The sequence below is a fragment of the Armigeres subalbatus genome, chromosome 3 (assembly GCF_024139115.2).
Source record: "Armigeres subalbatus isolate Guangzhou_Male chromosome 3, GZ_Asu_2, whole genome shotgun sequence".
NCBI classification, from domain to species: domain Eukaryota; kingdom Metazoa; phylum Arthropoda; class Insecta; order Diptera; family Culicidae; genus Armigeres; species Armigeres subalbatus.
The window spans coordinates 50,602,774-50,621,509 of record NC_085141.1 but is presented as its reverse complement, the minus strand read 5'-3'; the positions used below and the strand labels follow the sequence as shown (position 1 = coordinate 50,621,509).

The following is an 18,736-nucleotide window of genomic DNA, read 5'->3' as shown; positions in this document are numbered from 1 at the left end:
GTATTGCACCATGTTCGATTTTATGTAGACTGGGAAGCGACCGTGTGCCGCTCAAAGCGCACAAGCCCAACACGAGAGCCAACCGGCACATCAGGATTAATACCAGTGAGATCCTGATTACGGTAGGGGAACTAGGTTTAAAATGCGCCAGTCAGCTAATACGAGCCATTGCATTTTCTGGGTTAATAGGCTAAATTAAGTTACAAAACCGATGGCAGCTGACGCCTAAACATGTTTTTAGAACAACAAATTAAAAATAATAGTCAAGACATCTATAATAAATTTTTTTAAAATGAATTTGTTCCCATAAGGATTTTCCACTGTATAAAAACATTTTATCAATAATCTTTGCACATGTCTGGAAAAACAAATTAGTAAAGATTGTGCCAAGTTACTGAAAAGTTAAGTTTACTACATTTTTCATAGAAAAACACACATTTTAATAAAACCTCTGCATGCAGGATAAAACGCGCCCATCTGATGTGTTTGACTATGGATGTCATAGTTTGAAAAGGGCGTGTGCCAATAATAATTTATTTTTAAATAATTATCAATTAAAAAGTAAAAAATTAACAAATGTAAAGTGAGAAAATAAAAGTGAAAAGTGAAGAGTGAGAAGTTATGAGTGATGTGAGAAACAACAAGTGGGAAGTAGGAATTGAGAATTCCACTAAAAAGCCCTCAATAGTTTTATAATCAATCGTGGATTGTAAACTGAGATTTGGGATATGAGAACTGTGGAGTGAAATGGGAGAAGCGAGAAAAAAGAATTAGTTTTGAGAAGTGAGAAGCGATAGGAAAGCAGTAAGAAGTGCGAAATAAGATGTGATCAGTGAAGAGCGAGAAGCAAGTAGTGAGGTAAGAAGTAATAATCAAGATACTTTGTGTGAGAAATGCGCAGTAAAAAAATATAAAGAGGAATATGACAATTGATAAATGGGATGTGAGTAGTGAGAAATGAGACGTGAGAGGTGCAAGGTACAAGGTGTGAAATTGCAAAAAAAAAGCGAGAAGAGAGACGAAGGGAGAGTAGTAAATAGTATGGAGACTATTCAGAATAGAGTTTTTTTCAGCATAGATTTTTGGGCATCCAAGAAATCCCTGGAGTAAGGGCTAAAGATCTACAAGCGTAGCTGAAGATCAATCGGACTGTTTCAATTATGGCACATGTCCTTCTGGATGTGTAGAATAGAATAAGCCAACGTAAGAGATTCTTGGTCATTCAAGAAATCCCTGGAGTTGGGCCTTAAGATCTACACGTATTACTAAAGATGTATCGGACTGTTTTAAATGTGGTACATGCCCTTTTGGATGTGTAGAATAGAATAAGTCAACGGCAGAGGTTTTCGGTCATCCAAGAAATCCCTGGAGTTAGGTCCTCAGATCTACACGCGTAATCAAAGATCAATCGGACTGTTTCAGTTATGGCACATGTCCTTTTGGATGTGTAGAATAGAATGAGCCATCGTAAGAGATTCTGGGTCATTCAAGAAATTCCTGGAGTTAGGCCTTAAGATCTACACGCGACACTAAAGATGTATCGGACTGTTTTAAATGTGGTACATGCCCTTTTGGATGTGTAGAATAGAATAAGTCAACGGCAGAGGTTTTCGGTCATCCAAGAAATCCCTGGAGTTAGGTTCTCCGATCTGCACGCGAAACTAAAGATCAATCAGACTGTTTTTAATGTGGTACATGCCCTTTAGGATGTGAAGAATAGAATAAGTCAACGATAGAGGTTCTCGGACATTCAAGAAATCCCTGGAGTTAGATCCTCAGATCTACACGCGTAACTAAAGATCAATCGTACTGTTTTAAATGTGGTACATGCCCTTTTGGATGTGTAGAATAAAATAAGTCAACGGCAGAGGGTTTGGTCATCCAAAATATCCCTGGAATTAGGTCCTCAGATCTACACGCGTAACTAAAGATCAATCGGACTGTTTTAAATATGGTACGTGCCCTTTTGGATGTGAAAAATAGAATAAGTCAACGGCAGAGGTTTTCGGTCTTCCAAGAAATCCCTGGAGTTAAGTCCTCAGATCTACACGCGTAACTAAAGATGTATCGGACTGTTTCAAATGTGGTACTTGCCTTTTTGGATGTGAAAAATAGAATAAGTCAATGGTAGAAGTTTTCGGTCATCCAAGAAATCCCTGGAGTCTTCAGATCTACACGCGTAACTAATAGGACTGTTTTAAATGTGGTACGTGCTCTTTTGGATGTGCAGAATAGAAAAAGTCAACGGCAGAGGTCCTCGGTCATCCAAGAAATCCCTGGAGTTAGGCTCTCCGATCTACACGCGTAACTAAAGTTCAGTCGGACTGTTTAAATTATGGTTTTGGACACATTCTATTCTATGCATCACAAAGGGCATGCTCCATGTTTGAAACAATCCAAGTAACCTTTGGTTACGCATGTAGATTTAAGGCCTTATTCCAGGGATTTCTTGGTCGACCAAAAACCTATGCTGGCAACGCGTTATATTCTATGTATCATTGAGGGCATGTGCCAGTTGAAACAATCTATTTGATCTATAGCTACGCATGTAGATTTAAGGACCTATTCCAGGAACTTCTTGGATGACTAAGAACCTATGCTTGAAACGCGGTCTATTCTATGCATCACAAAGGGCATGTAGCATATTTGTATCAATCCAATTGATCTATGGTTACGCATATACATCTAAAGGCCTTATTTCAGGGATTTCTTGGACTGCCAAGAACATATTATGTGCACACATTCTATTCCATGCATCACAAAGGGCATGCTCCATATTTTAAACAATCCAAGTAACCTTTGGTTACGCATAAAGACTTAAGTCCTTATTCCAGGGATTTCTCGATCGATCAAAAACCTATGCTGGCAACGCGTTCTTTTCTATGTATCATAAAGGGCATGTAGCATATTTGAATCAATCCAATTGATCTATGATTACACATGTAGATTGAAAGGCCTGATCATAGTGATTTCTTGGATGCCCAAGAACCCATACTGTGAGCACATTATATTCTATGCATCGCAAAGGGCAGGTGCCATATTTGAAACAATCCAAGTAACCTTTGGTTACGCATGTAGATTTAAGGCCTTATTCCAGGGATTTCTTGGTCGACCAAAAACCTATGCTGGCAACGCGTTCTATTCTATGTATCATTAAGGGCATGTGCCAGTTTTGGAACAATCTATTTGATCTATAGCTACGCATGTAGATTTAAGGGCTTATTCCAGGAACTTCTTGGACGACTAAGAACCTATGCTTGGAACGCGTTATATTCTATGCATCACAAAGGGCATGTATCATATTTGAATCGATCCAATTGATCTGATCAAAAGGTGCCATATTCGAAACAATCCAAGTAACCTTTAGCTACGCATGTAGACCTAAGGGAAATTTCTTGGACGACCAAGAACCTATGCTTGAAACGCGTTCCATTCTTTGCATCACAAAGGGCATGTCCCATATTTGAAACAATCTAAGAAATCTTTGGTTCCGCATGTAGACCCAAAGGCCTATTCCATGGATTTCTTGGACGACCTAGAACCTATGCTGGGTACGCATTCTATTCTATGTGTCATAAAGGGCATGCACCATGTTTAAAACAGTCCGATAAATTTTTTGATGCTCCTATAGACCTTATGGCCTTGATCCAGAGATTTCTTGAACTATCAAGAAACTATGATGTGAACACATTCTATTCTACGTATCACAAAGGGCATATATCACATTCGAAGCAGTCCGATAGATCGTTGGCTACTCATGTAGACCTTAAGATCTCACTCCAGGAACTTCTCGGAAGTGTGATACATGTACCGTGAACAGATAATCGTGATTTGGCTCAGTAATGCACAAGGTTACATGTGCCCATCAAATAAGTTATAGAATAAACATATATTGTATTCACACATCAACTAGTCACACATAAATTAAGCAAACAAAAAATTAATTAACGTTTCATAAGCTTTCATTGCAGTGGAAACGAGAATAGGACTTTTCATAAATTGATACTTGATTCTTCTGTCAGTTCACTGCTGTTTGTTTACATTTTTAGGCTAGCGCGTTTTAGCCTCGGGGTGGCGCGTTTCAACCCGCATGGTTGGAAATTGCACGAAAATGCAGCACTTCAAAATAAAATCGTTTTTTCGGAACATAATTGGTTTTTCGTCCAAATTTTTATTCCGTATTATAGATGGTAAGTAAAATTAGTGGTTAACACATTGGAAGTACATAATTTCGACCATTATCATCGTTAAATTCGAAGATTTGCTTAGGGGGCGCATATTGAACGTCCCTCCCCTATACTGGTCACGGCAAGCGACACACACCCGCGCGCGAAAGTAATGCAAAATAAACGACATGTAAAATGAACGTAAATTTACATTCTCATTTAACCTCAAATAGAGATAAAATAAGGGTTGCTGAATGACATTAGCTTTCCGATTAATATCAATTATTTTCAATTTTAATCCTGTTTCTTTTTTTACTTTTCTTACGTTAAAGAAATGATGACGCGGGCGCCTAATCCGTATTTCAAATGAAAAATCGCTCACTTTAAGCGATTGTTTATTCTCGCGAATAATGAACAATTGAACAAATTAAGGAAATGCTAATATTGCTGTGTAGAAGTTGCATAGGGCATATAACTTTCCATAGTGAATCCCGATCTATGTTACCGATTACCCCACCCAACTAACACTACTTCCTTTCCGTGGTAATTGTGGAGATGCAGAGGTATTCTCGGTCTCTAGTAGCAACAATTACCACACACTTACATTCCCTCTCTTTCCCAACTGACTGTAAGGACTTGGCCGGCGCCGTTATTGATCAACATTTGCGAGCTACTGAAACGTGCACTTCGAGAGTAGTTGGTAAATCCCAACCACTATTCACTTGGATCGTAGTGCAATTTGCACCAGTTCTGATCAATCACGGAGTAGCAACCATTGATATGTACAGTCAGTCTAAGCTAAGCTAAGCTAAGCTTAATGAAATGGGTGCTTTAATGAACATTATGCAACTCAAATGGGTGCGATAATGAAATAGCAGCATTAGAACAGTAGTTACATGACCACATTTAGCTCAATTAGCTTGGGTGAGTGTTCAAATAGTGTATTCTCCGTGTCACATAATAAATGAAACAATTTAATGGGCATGACATCAAATTCTCCAAAGGCAGGTTTAACTATCGCTTTATGGTCTGTCGAGCATACAATGTGGCACGATAACATGGAATATGTTTGTTTTCTGCAGCAGCATGATATTTTGGCAAGATTGATCATGTGAAATAAATAAAATTGTACTATTTTGGTACAGATTTATCATATTGAAGCACATTTTTCGTCATTGCAAAAAATAGCGTGTGCAACTCATTGCAAAACTCGATTTTTTCAGCACTCGTAGTACTTATCCAACTCGGCAAGCCTCGTACAACTCGTGCTGAAAAAATCATCTTTTTGCAACTAGTTGCACAAACTACTATTTTAATACTGATGCAAAATTTCCATAAACGATTAAAAAAAATTCTAAGAACCAAAAATATATCAGCCCTTTGAAAAGTGAAACTGTAATTTTATAAAAAGAATTTATTATTAAAAATCTATAATTTCCATTTAAAAACAAAAAAAAACATAAATAAATTATTAATAGCAATAAATTGTTTATAAGTGCAACCCCCCTCCTCGTATTTTTTTTTTTGCCCAAAAATAATATTTTAAGGGGGCAACAATTTTTTTTTATAATTTGAGGAGTTTTTAAAACAATCCGAGGATTTTTTTGTTTTTTTTTTTCATTTGTGCATTTATTTTTTACTATACACCTACCACTCCACCCCCTCACTTTTCGGAGACCAGTAAAACATAATTTTAATTTTAATTAAATATTCGTAACGGCCTTGTTTTCCAAAAATCTTTTTTTTACCCAAAAGAAACAAAAACATCCCACAAAAATTAATAAAGAGCAGGAGCAACAAGAAATTCCCTCCGAGCAGCAGGAGGCTTCCTGCAAGTCATCAAGACAAGATAAGTGCGTTGCAGACATACAAAGAGAAACAATATGAATGGAGGTCAGTCATTCAAAAGGCACTTTAAGGGACAGTCAGAGCTTTCAGTGACAAGCGCAGATTTTCCCCAATACACTAGGACATGCCAGATCGTATCATCTCCGATCCCCGCGAAGTGGCCAACGTATTCGGGCAATACTTGGCAGCTTAAGCTTCGATAAGCGAATACTCAGCCGAGTTCCAGCAGACCGTCGCTGCTAGATCGTCAGCCCTGGCAAATTTCCGAGTCCAGTGGGAGCATAGGAAAGCTTTTAAATATTAACTGTGTACAACACTAAAATGGGAAGTATGCCAAGATCCAGTTGGAATGTGAAGTCATTGATGAAGAAGAAGAAGAAAAAGAAAATTGGCTCTACTAAACATAAGATAGACGAGATTTATTTCTCGTTGCATCGTTATGATCAATGACAAAAATAACATATTCCGAAAATAGCTCTTTGTTATCTCCAGCAACATGCGTTGCACAGCCTTATTGTCATCATCCCACGGAGCGCGCGGCGCGAATTCAATTAGAACATTTCAACCAATTGACCAATTAACACCGAATGCAACCCTCGAACGCGAACTTCGCTCTCGAATGAATCGCGCGGAATCCCACACAACGCAAAGTGGACCATTATTCCCGGCCAATTTCCACAAAGTAGGTACAACAACCGCGCTTCTCCATCGTATACTCACTTAAGACTGCTCAAGTGTGTGACTCTTAAGAATCTTCTTCATCCACCGCCACTGCCTGGGACCTGAACAGCTGTCTTGTTTAGTATAGTCACTCAGAGCGTTGCATAGCACTTCGACGGCGCCTACGACGCGACGTGACGCACAATGTCAACGGAGAGAGTGGGTGAGAGTCTCAAGTCCGATATCACTCCGAGAGGGTGCGATAACAGCGATCATAAGTCAACAATGGATTCGCCTTTGTCCAGCTGCTGTTTGCAGTGTCACTAAATCACGGAACTTATAGAAGCGGCACTCGAACCATCCACAATGGCGAACCTGTATCACTAACTAAAGACCCTAATAGGGAATGCATTCTTTGGGAGCAGTACACGACCGTTAATTAAGTTTGATTGAACTGATCTACGACGACAATGCGCAGAAACGCCGGGAAGGCCACGATATGCCACAGAATAGGATCTTCGCGGGTTGAAAACTCTTAGCAGACTAAGCCGGAATGCAGTCGTACCAAGCTCTCGAGTTTGTAGGTTTTTTCTCGCTTTAGATTAAAATTGAGTGGTTATTATCTTATCGAATTGGAGTGTTCGTTGGGTTAAGCCGCGCCGGTGGCATCGAAGGAAGAAAGCGATGTAACAGTACTTTTTGATAAGCCACAACCGGCCGCATCGGGTGACAATAACTGGGTTCTAATCTTGTTATATTCTAAAGTGCTTATCATAATTTACTTCATTCATGGTTTTTTACATCGTGCAGTTAGGGAGATAAGCAGTTGATAGCTCTAGAAATAAATGATTAGACCAACTTTGTTATTACTTCATTAGTTATTTTCTCGCGAGTCAATCAATCGGAAACCAGAGACTCATCAACAAATGCATTAATGTGTTAACCCTTTGGAATCAAAACTTTACCATAGTGAGATGTTGGGGTCAATATGACTTAAAACTGAATTCCAATGTAGAATAACTTTTTAACTTGTGAGCCAATCTTTCTGAAATATCTTCACTTTTATTATTTTATGGAATTAGAACATTTGACAGGAAAAAGAATTAAGGTGCAATAGGAAGGCTCCCACAAAAAACTACCGATAAGCTGTTAAGGTAACATTGACCCAGACCAGAAATGTAAATGCTTATAGGCAGGGATTGAACTTATCATTTCATTATCATTTAGTATTCAACCAATAACTCATTCCAGAGGCGGAATTCCGAAACGTGTTGTATGGCGATAATAACACTTATTATCATTTAGTATATTAACTTATCCTAGCGTTTCTCGCTGTAAATATTAGACATAGAGCAAAGTACCCTTAATCAAAGTTTTAGAGGGAAAATAGCGCTAGAAGTCCGCCATACAACACTTTCCGGAATTCCACCTCTGCAATAAGTTATTGGCTGTACGTACAGGGATGGGAAAAATCAAATTTTCAAAAAATCTAGGATGATCAAACTCACCCGCGATCTTACTTTTAAATCATGTGATAAAAACTCGGCAGCGATTAAAAATCGTTTGAAAATCGTATCTTGATTTGAAGCATTTACCGTTACATTTTGAACTATTTTTCCTTACTACATATCATACTTATTCACATGCCTTAAATTGTGATTCTCAATGGCATTGAAGGAAGAAATCTTCACTGGTCTACTAAGCATTTTGTCCTGTTATAACCCAATGTTCGAACAGTTATCTATTGCTAAAAAAAAAAAAAAAAAAAAATTTAAACTGATCACGGTCGTACAGCTTCTGTTATCTATTGCTAAATGCTCAGAAAGATTTTCTTGTTAAAATTCTGTGGAACATCGACGAAAAGGTCAGCATAATTATATTCAACATTTTTTTCACTGTTGACTTTAAAATTAGTTGAAACTAAAATATTTTCATTATAAAGATGGTGGTTGCAGTTCATAATTGTATTATGGTCAAGGATACAGATTTACCCGGAAAGATGAATTTTACGCCAAAACTATATTTTTTTAGAAAAAACTGTGGTTCTACAAAATTGTTTGAAATAGTAAGGCCATCATTGTGGTGCAACCAAAAAATAGAGTGGCCCATCATATAAAAAAAATAGAAAATATTTTTTTATTTTTTGGAATATTGACATCTTTTGTTCTACAAAGTTGTAGCGCAGCTTATTCCAATCAATTTTAAGTTGGCTGATTTACAGCAATTTTACCTAATTGGATTAGGGTGTACCTCACAAAAACAGTGTTTTTAATCTACTTTTTTTGTTTTGGATTTCTCGAAAAAGTAGTCTTCAGGTGACTTTTAGAGCTGCAAATGCAACTTTTGATGGGTGAATATGCTCAATATCTTTTACCGATCAAAAGTTATAATCGTTTATCTGTCAAAATTACATTTTTTTCATAAGTTGATATCTCCGGTTAGGGCGAACCAAAAAAATATGTTCACACGGCATTTGAAATAGAAATTCATATTCTATATTATGTCAAAAAATTGGGGAAATGTTATTTTTTTATCTCAAGTTTTACTAATTTTACTAAAATCATGTTTCTTCAAATAAATTGATATAACTCGACAAATGAAGAAGATACAGACGATATTTTTATAGCAAAAGACGCGTTTTGGAAAGCCCCAAAAGTCTTCAGAAGGTGACATCCGTGAAAAATAAAAAAATAAATGAGAAGATCATAAATATTGTTTTTTGAGGGACACCCTAATTCTGGTAAGTAAAATTACTCTAAAAAAGTGAGCTTAAGAGCTACATAAAACAATTATATAGCAAAGTTGATTGGAAAAAGCTGCGCTACAACTTTGTAGAACATTTTATGTCAATATTCCGCAAAAAAAAATTCACATTTTTATAAAATGGCCCATCTTATTTTTCGGTAACTCTATAATAAGGGCCCGAATATCCAGAACAACTTTGTAGAAACTCGGAGGTGAACTAGCCTTGGGCTAAAAACCTCTTTAATAAAGATTATAATAATAATAATAACTTTGTAGAACAAATTTTTTTTCTTAAAAGTATGCTTTAGGCCGAAAATGTATCTTTTCTCGTAAATCTTGCAATACGATGATAATGATAAAACTTATAAAAAGTGTTAAAGCTGTAGATTTTTTATTTTTCATTTCTCACAAATGTCACCTTCTGAAGACTTTTTGGGCTTTCCAAAACGCGTGTTTTGCTATAAGAATATTGAGATAAAAAAATAACATATCTTCAATTTTTTGACATAATAAGGAATATGAATTTCTCTTTCAAATGCCGTGTAAACATATTTTTTTGGTCTGCCCTAACCGGAGATATCAACTTATGAAAAAAATGTAATTTTGACAGAAAAACGATTATAACTTTTGATCGGTAAAAGATATTAGGCACATTTACCCATCAAAAGATGTATTTTTTTGAGCTCTAAAAGTCACCTGAAGACTACTTTTTCGAGAAATCTAAAACAAAAAAAGTAGATCAAAAATACTGTTTTTGTGAGGTGCACCCTAATCCAATTAGGTAAAATTGCTCTAAATCAGCCAACTTGAGAGCTACAGAAAAAGTTTTTATAGCAAAATTGATTGGAATAAGCTGCGCTTCAACTTTGTAGAACATATCATGTAAATATTCCGAGAAATAAAAAAAATATTTTCTATTTTTTTTATATGATGGGCCACCCTATTTTTTGGTTGCACCATAATGATGGCCTTACTATTTCGAACAATTTTGTAGAACAACAGTTTTTTTTCTAAAAAATATAGTTTTGGCGTAAAATGCATCTTTCCGCGTAAATCTGTATCCTGGACCATAGTGAATTGTAAAGTACTTTATATGGGGGAAGGGTCGTTTGGCCGAAAGCCATTTGGCCGAATGCCACTAGGTCGAACAAACCATTAGGCCGAAACCCATCTGGCCGAAAGGGTCATTTGGCCGATAGGATCGTTTGGCCGAAAGGGTCATTACTTCGGAGATGGCTTTTCAGTCTTGACAAAATCCAAAAACTGTTATTTAATCTTGTCTTGTTGTCATTAGGCCGCAAGGGTCATTTGCCCGAAAGGGTCGTTTGGCCGAAAGGGTCATTTCCCCGAAAGAGTCATTTGGCCAAAATGGTAGCCCTCATGAAATTTTCTCAAAGTAAAACAATTCATCCAAATCGTAGCGCAAACGAGGACATTTGGTGGAAAAGGAGAACATAAAAAACATCGATCAATTTTTAGTTTTCAATATGATTAGGAATATTATATTAGTAAGTTCATTGAAAGTAGTTTTGGTACATTTCCGACTATTATATAAAGGGGGAAGGGTCGTTTGGCCGAAAGCCATTTGGCCGAATGCCACTAGGCCGAAAGTTGTTTGGCTCAATATACTATTTGGCTTTATACTTAATGGTATAAGCCGAAGAGGTCATTTGGCCGAAAGGGTAATTTAGCCGAAAAAGTCATTTGGTCGAAAAGGTCGTTTGACCAAAATGGTCGTTTGGTCGAAAGGATCATTAGGCCGAGGGGTCATTTGACCGGACGGGTCATTCAGCCGAAAGAGTCGTTTAGCCGAAAGGGTCGTTTGGCCGAAAGGGTCATTTGAAAAATAAGAAAGAAGAGAGACTTCTTAATTCTCATTTCTCACTTTGTCTCACTATTTACTCACTTTGCGCTTCTCACTTTTTACAGCGAGAAGTGATAAATAAGGAGTGAGAAGTGAGACGTCTCACTCTTCATTTTTCTCTTCTCACTCAGCAAAACGACCTTTTCGGCCAAACCACCTTTTTGGCCAAATGACCCTTTCGGCCAAATGACTCTTTCGGGCAAACGACTCTTTCGGCCAAACGACCCTTTCGGCCAAACGATTCTTTCGGCCAAATTATCCTTTCGGCCTAATGACCTTTTCGGCCAAACGACCCTTTCGACCAAATGACCCTTTCGGTCAGATGGGTTTCGGCATAATGGTTTGTTCGGCCAAATGGGTTTCGGCCAAACGCCCCTTCCCCCATATAAGGGAAGATCCATTAATTACGTAACGCAAAAATTGGGCATTTTCAAACCACCCTCCCCCCTATGTCACACTTTTTGTATGAAGCATCTGAAAATTTTGTATGGATCGTAACACTTCGCTCTTGTTTCCCTGCGAGTAGTAAGGGGCCGTACTCTAATTACGTAAGCATTTTTTCGGGGTTTTTCAACCCCCCTCCCTCATGTAAGATTTTTCCCATACAACATGTCCTCCTTTAGGATACCATATGGTCACCCATCAAGAAAGAAATCAATTAAAAGAATGGTTAGCCTTCGAGTTCTATTTCAAATTATCTTTACAACCAAACGCAATAAAAATTCAAATCATTCATTGTCGTACCGGAAGGGTTAAATTTAATTAATATGAACCCATGTCAAACCGGGTTATGAGTAACCTTCTGATTATAGGGAGATAGTGAGCCGCAGAGTATCGCATATAGTTTTCTCCTCAATCTCATATTCTGAAATTTCGAATAGAATGCATTCCAGGTCACGCGTAATCCAAGCCATCGAATAATACCATTGAATGTTGTTCACCACACAGATAACGTACACTCCCCAGCCAATTATCACAATCATCGATGTTTCCGAACAGGTGTTCCAATGTGTCGCCGTTGGCTGCTGATTTGCACTCACCCTTCCTTCCGAGCGAATCTCTTCCCACGGTCGCCTTCTCTTGCGTTACCCTCGTTTCGAATGATAAGCGCTCCAGCGAGTTTTGTACACTGATAACGAAACTCTCACTCAGTCTTTTTTTCGTCAGTCAACGACTTTATTAGATGCGTATGACTCTCCTTTTTCGTGGGGTGCTCCGCTTGATGTACGTATCTCTATATGGATCTTTGCGTAAATGACAGGCGACTTAGTATGATTTGAAAATTACATAATTCAATCATTATTGTGTTGTTAAGGGCATATATGCGGAAAATGGGCAATGGTTCACGGCCACAACACTGGTAAAAATAAATGTAAAGAAAGCCTCGATTTTATTTGATGAAGGAAGCGCTCTGAATCAAAAAATTGATCCCTAATATAACCATCTATATAATAAAAATGAAATGGTCTGTGTTCGTATCCGCTTAACTCGAAAACGGCTGGATGGATTTTCTTCATTACTTCAGCAGATATTTTTATTATCGTTTCTGACGGGTTTATATGATATTCACTCATGCGAAAATTACAAATAAGGTTAAGTAAATCGTGAAATACTAAAATTAAGATTCGTATGGAAATTTTGCATGGACATTTACGCCTACTATGCAGGACAACGTCTGCCGGGTCCACTAGTACTGTATAAAAATCGAGCTTGTCTTTATATTTATTTCCGGCAATACAGTCACTACTTTTTGTCGCGCTCGTATACTTTCGTATAGCTCTAATCCAATCTAAACTTTCGTATGCTAACGAATTGGAAATTGGGTATAGCTTCAAGCTGACAATAAGATTACGAAAAATTCACAACGATCGAAACTATTTAAACACCAGACTTATTCTCTTAGCGTCAAAACACTGGACACATTTCCATTTTATTGCAAACCGAATTCCTTCTCCAATTATCCAAAAGTAATCAACCAAAGCTTTTCGCTGATGATCTTTTTCTTTTTCTTATTTGTAATACATGCTCCACTGGAACATAGCCACATACCGGCATGGTGTTTATTCAGTACTTCCACAGTTATTAACTGATGACCAATACAGATCAATATAGTTTTTTCGCAATCGTTACGAAATCAAGCTCATCTTAGGGAATTGTTTGAAGAGTTTTCGAGTAAACAAGTAGAACAGCAGGTTGCATACAAACTATCAAACCTTAGATTTTTCTCGATATGTTTATTGTAGCTAAACACTGGATAACGTAAGTTGGAACTGAAGTTATAAAATAATCTATGCGTTATTCTAAGAGATGATTTCCAACATTGTTTTCGATAGTTATTTTTCATCAAATATAAACATGCATTTTTCTCGCGCTCTTAAGATACAAATTTTCTAAACCATATGTTTAGCATTGCGCTGATCTGACAACAACGAGTTGATGGGTAGATGGAATTACTTGATTTATCTTATTATTGCATTACGGAACTGCAAAAATTGAAAATCACCACCGTTTTTCCCTAAAGTAAACCTACGTACCCATCGGCCAAATAAACCTCTCGCCTTACGTTGTTGACAATATGATTGTGTTTACCGCACCTGGCGTTACATTTGTTGGCTAACCCTCTTGAATGAATCACTTGTTTCGTATTTTTATTATGCTGCGAAACAATCCATATCAATTTGCTAGGTTACTTGCGTTCGCGATTGTAGATAGCAACTGAGACGCAACCGCTTTAGAACTGGAGCAGTCCCTGCTGGTGCCTTCATCGACAACTAATACGTTAGATGTACGAAAACTACTACTATTCAATAGAAATTTCCAGCCCGAGATCATTATCAGTTAGACCGTATCGCGATCGTTTCAAGAGAAGAATCAGCGGTTGTAAGGCGGAATATAACTTATTTATTATTATAAACGGGAAGTGAAATAACGATTTGTAGTAGGGATTCTCAAAAACCAATTCTAAGAAACTTTGGTGAGACTTGTGATGAATTCGGCTGGATTTCAAAATACATTGTATGGTGTTTTTTATGGTGAATAGCAAGACAAAATAAGCTATAAATAAGACAGAATCACCGACCAAAATGTTGCAGACTAGTTCTAGACAAATGGAAAGAGTATTATGCTTTCTAGCATATGGCTTGCATCTCAACCTAACAACCTAACGCCAGTCACATTTTCGTCATAAATCATCGAAAAATGAAGGTACAAACAAACTATTTGTGCATCATAATTATAAATTACAAATCATTTTTGGCTGTGCAAATCAAACCGAAATTAGCGATAAACCTCCCGCGTTCGGTTGTATGTAAACATGATCGCGGAGGGACTTATCGTCCCTTGGTAATGATTACGACTTGATAAGATATAACCTCAAAGTGAACATAAAAGCAAAATTCATACACGCCTGAGCCTACCAAATAAACGAACTTGGAAAAAAAAGCAAAATTCGAGGAAAACCCGGGAAATAATTGCTTTCTGGTTTGTTATAATGGCTCGATAGGGACATTACTGCCCAAATTTGAACGAGAAATCAGTTCGGGATGTTTCTCCATAACTAAATGTCATAGAAATATGTGTCAAGACTCAATATCGTTATAACATTTTTTTACGATATGCGATACAGCACGTGCCCATTTATCCGATAGCAACTTATCAGTGCTGAACTTGAAGGCTAATCAACAAAAACAAACTATATTTCGGGGGACGGGGGCAGGTAAATCCCCATGATGGGTGTTGGTAAAATCGAATATCGTTTCTGACGGGCTTACGCAACGATATGTCCCCGAGGGTTTCACAAATGTTTTTTTTTTCGTTCACAAAATAGTCTGCCACTGATTACAAGGTTGTACAAGCTTGATTCCCATGTGAGTGATGACTAATCATAGAAATCGAATAATTTAATAAATGTTTATATACACACGCTTATGTGCGTTTTGATTCTCCTAACTCGTGCTTTCAAAAATTCACTGGAAAAAGCACGAGGTTTGCAAGATATTACGTTACTGTTCCTCATCGTAATCGACGAGATTCTGGTAGATGCGATTGACCGTGTCCCAAACCGCGGGCTGTTATGGCAGCCTATAACCATGGAGCACCTAAATGACTTTGAATTGGCGGATGATGTTGCACTCCTCGCGCAAAGGCGCTCTGATATGCAGAGTAAGCTCAACGACCTTGCCGAGCGCTCCTCTTCGGCAGGTTTAGTCATCAACGTCAACAAAACCAAATCGTTGGATGTAAACACAGTTTCACAGTAGCCGGGCAACCAGTGGAGAATGTTGAAAGCTTCCAATATCTTGGTAGCCAAATGGCGTCAGACGGCGGTACCAAGATCGACATAGGCGCACGGATCAAGAAAGCAAGGACTGCCTTTGCTAGTTTAAGAAATATCTGAAAAAACAGGCAGATAAGTGAATGCACCAAAATACGAATTTTCAACTGTATCAGTGGAGAACACTCAACGGCTGCTGGTATGCATCACTGGTGGCCTCACAGCTGGATCTCAAACAACGAGCTCCATCGTCGTTGTCACCAGAGGCCGATAGCAACAGAAATTCGGGATCGGAAGTGGGGCTGGGTCGGCCACACTCTACGTAGGGGCGGAAACGAAATATGTAAACAAGCATTAGACTGGAACCCAGCGGGACATCGCAGCAGAGGCAGACTCAGAGGCTCATGGCGGCGAAGCCTCAGTAAAGAAATAAAAGAAGTGGACCGAAATCTAACCTAGCAACAGGTTAAAGCGATAGCCGAGCAACGCTCAGGATGGAGATCTTTCATGTCGGCCCTTTGCACCACCGGAGGTGTACAGGACCCATAAGTAAGTAAGTTTGCAAGATGGCCGATTTGTGGCCTTTGTACCATTACCCTTAAGTAGCATTACCAGACGGTATCCTTTGGGAGGACATGTAATCCTTTATCGTACAATGAACTCTTGTCCACCTTTTAGGCAAAAATGGACTGCTTCTGATACGAACAGCGTCGGACACCTCCTAATACTGAACACTTCTCATCACGACACTTGTGGAGATCCTTCCGCTATTGAAAAGTCCTTTACCTGCTTTGAATATCCTCATGTTGTAAACTTTGTACAACATTGTAAATTGATCAAATATGCTAAAACAAATTATATTTCGCATTACTTTAGAAGGTTTGACTCAACAATATTAAAATGAATCGAATGCATTCTGATGATGTAGAAATGGCAAATATTAGCCATATTTTGAATAACGATCATGATTTGTTAGCAGTAGCTGTCCCCCGGGTCCAAACAGTGAGATTTTTAATGTGATCAAATAATCATTATTTACTCATGTATCAAGAACTTAGTCATCTTCAAACATGATGCAACAGTGTCCGGTGCTTGGGGACACTTTTCTAAACCGTGAAATTTGTCGCCAAAATCCATCATCAAAATACATCGTCAAGGAACGTGTCCAAATGATCAAATGTAGGAGAACGGTTCGGCACCTCATCCCATAGCTCCTATTTCAATCCCATCAAAAACAAAGCAATGAAAAGAAATTTGGTTTGTTTCTTATTTTTGTGTTTTTTTTTTCACCAGTAAGCACGCGTGTTAGCCAAAATAATTGGTGCTGTATTTCTTTGTTTTGCGATGAGATGAATATAAGTTCAGTGATATGGAAAACGAAGCAGTTCCCCTAGTTGGTATGAATCATCCATGATCATATTTTGTGTATATGGTATACAAGTGATCATAACTCGACCCCGTAACGCTGCTGGTACACACCTTTGGGGGTGTGTAACCAAAGACTAATTAAGACGTTCATGTCCCATACAAATGTCAGTTTTTTCAGTGTTCATCAAGTACTAGATCATACAACTATACAACCACATTTAGAAATCACCTTGATTCATGTACTGAGTTTAGCGACTGGTACTCCTTAATGAGTTGCTATGACGACTGTTCAATTGTTATGTAAATTATAACATTGGAAAAAATGAAAATGTCGAGGAAAATGTTCATTTTGTAAGATATCACAAAAATGTAATAAAATATTCTTCTGTTCCAGATTATATTCAATCTACAAATAAAAAAGGTAGCAGCGATGCCGTGTACTGTAAGTTTTGGATAACCACGTGACAGTGTCCCAGAATTTCGAATAAATGGCATGTGTGTTGAACGAAAGGCAATTAACCGGTTATATATCCGTTATGAATGACCCCACCTCGTAATCCAATACTTTATTTTCTTTGCAGATTTATGTTCTAGAAGATCGAACGAATTTCTCATTGAAATTCCGAATCCCACCATTCTTCCAAAAATCCATTTTCATTTACTTTATTGTGATTACCAGGACAATAATGTTCAATTTATTAGCGGTTCTTGATAGTAATCCAATGGGACCAAGGCCGATTTCTTCACCTCCGCTTAACTCCTAAGCGGTGCTTACCTATATCACAGACAAACAGACGTAACAGCTGGAACATTTTTCACAAACATCCATCGTTCAACTCCTCTACTACCATCTTGCGAGCATGTTACACGAAACAATGTCTCGTATGACATTGTCACCAGAAGGCGCTGGAGTGAAATGTCAAACTCGAAGGATTACGACGCTGGCGCCTCTAGTTGTGAAACGCGCAATCGATCTAATTCAAATTGAGCGTTGAAGCCATGATCGATGGGAATTTCTTTACTGTTACGTCTGTTTGTCTGTGCCTATATGCTTAAACTTGGTTCAAGACCTAAGCGGAGGTGAAGAGATCAGACCTAAGAATGTTTATAATGCCCATGAATTATGTATCGCCGTAAAAAGGATTTCCGAAATGTGGTCTGGTAAAATTTGATCTGAATATTCGATGCACAAATGAATATTCCGTGCGGACAATCACCCTACGCACATTTTCTCACTATTTCCTTCAAAAATTAATAATATATCAAATAAATTGAAATAATTAAAGATAAACTACATGAAATTTTCTCCGACATACGAAAACAAACAAGGATTTCACATTCCGTACACAAGCTTGTTTGGTTACTATTGGTTACTACTTCACAGTACTCATCAAGGTAGATAAAAATTGGGATATTATCATAACTGTCAAACTTGGGTACCGAGGGACCGAATGCAGTACTAGAAGTGGTCCTTTCGAAGAGCTCGACAGTGACGTCTTAATTAGTCTTTGGTGTAACGGTGTAAGATCTACCACGGTCATATTGTCAGCTACAGACAAATCCTGACCCAACGAATACCTTCTCCAATATCCAACTCCGTGGTACTTATGAGGGTGTCGCTGAGTCGGGGGCCACTCATTAAGTAAGTACTACGTCAATACTTCCTCCCCTTCCCAAGTTACGGTGAATATGGGCTTGGCCACGCCCGAGAGTAATCCTCATGCTTTTGTGGTTTTTATCCTAGATTGGAATCAAGGACGTTCATTCCAGTTCGAGACAGCAACACGTACGGACGTGTTTTTTGCTCGCGCA

General features: G+C 38.1%; 1 protein-coding gene across 2 annotated transcripts in view; it reads right to left on the bottom strand.

Moving 5' to 3' along the window:
* Positions 1 to 18,736, bottom strand: part of LOC134225455 (protein peste-like) — a 49,564-nt gene that overhangs the window by 16,690 nt on the left and 14,138 nt on the right. The window contains exon 1 of one of the 2 annotated variants that reach the window (XM_062705539.1): positions 6,735 to 7,188. The exons of the other annotated variant lie outside the window; for it this stretch is intronic. The gene's annotated coding sequence lies outside the window, so the exon portion shown is untranslated. Of the gene's footprint in view, positions 1 to 6,734; positions 7,189 to 18,736 lie in introns of those variants that run through there. 2 annotated transcript variants of the gene reach the window in all.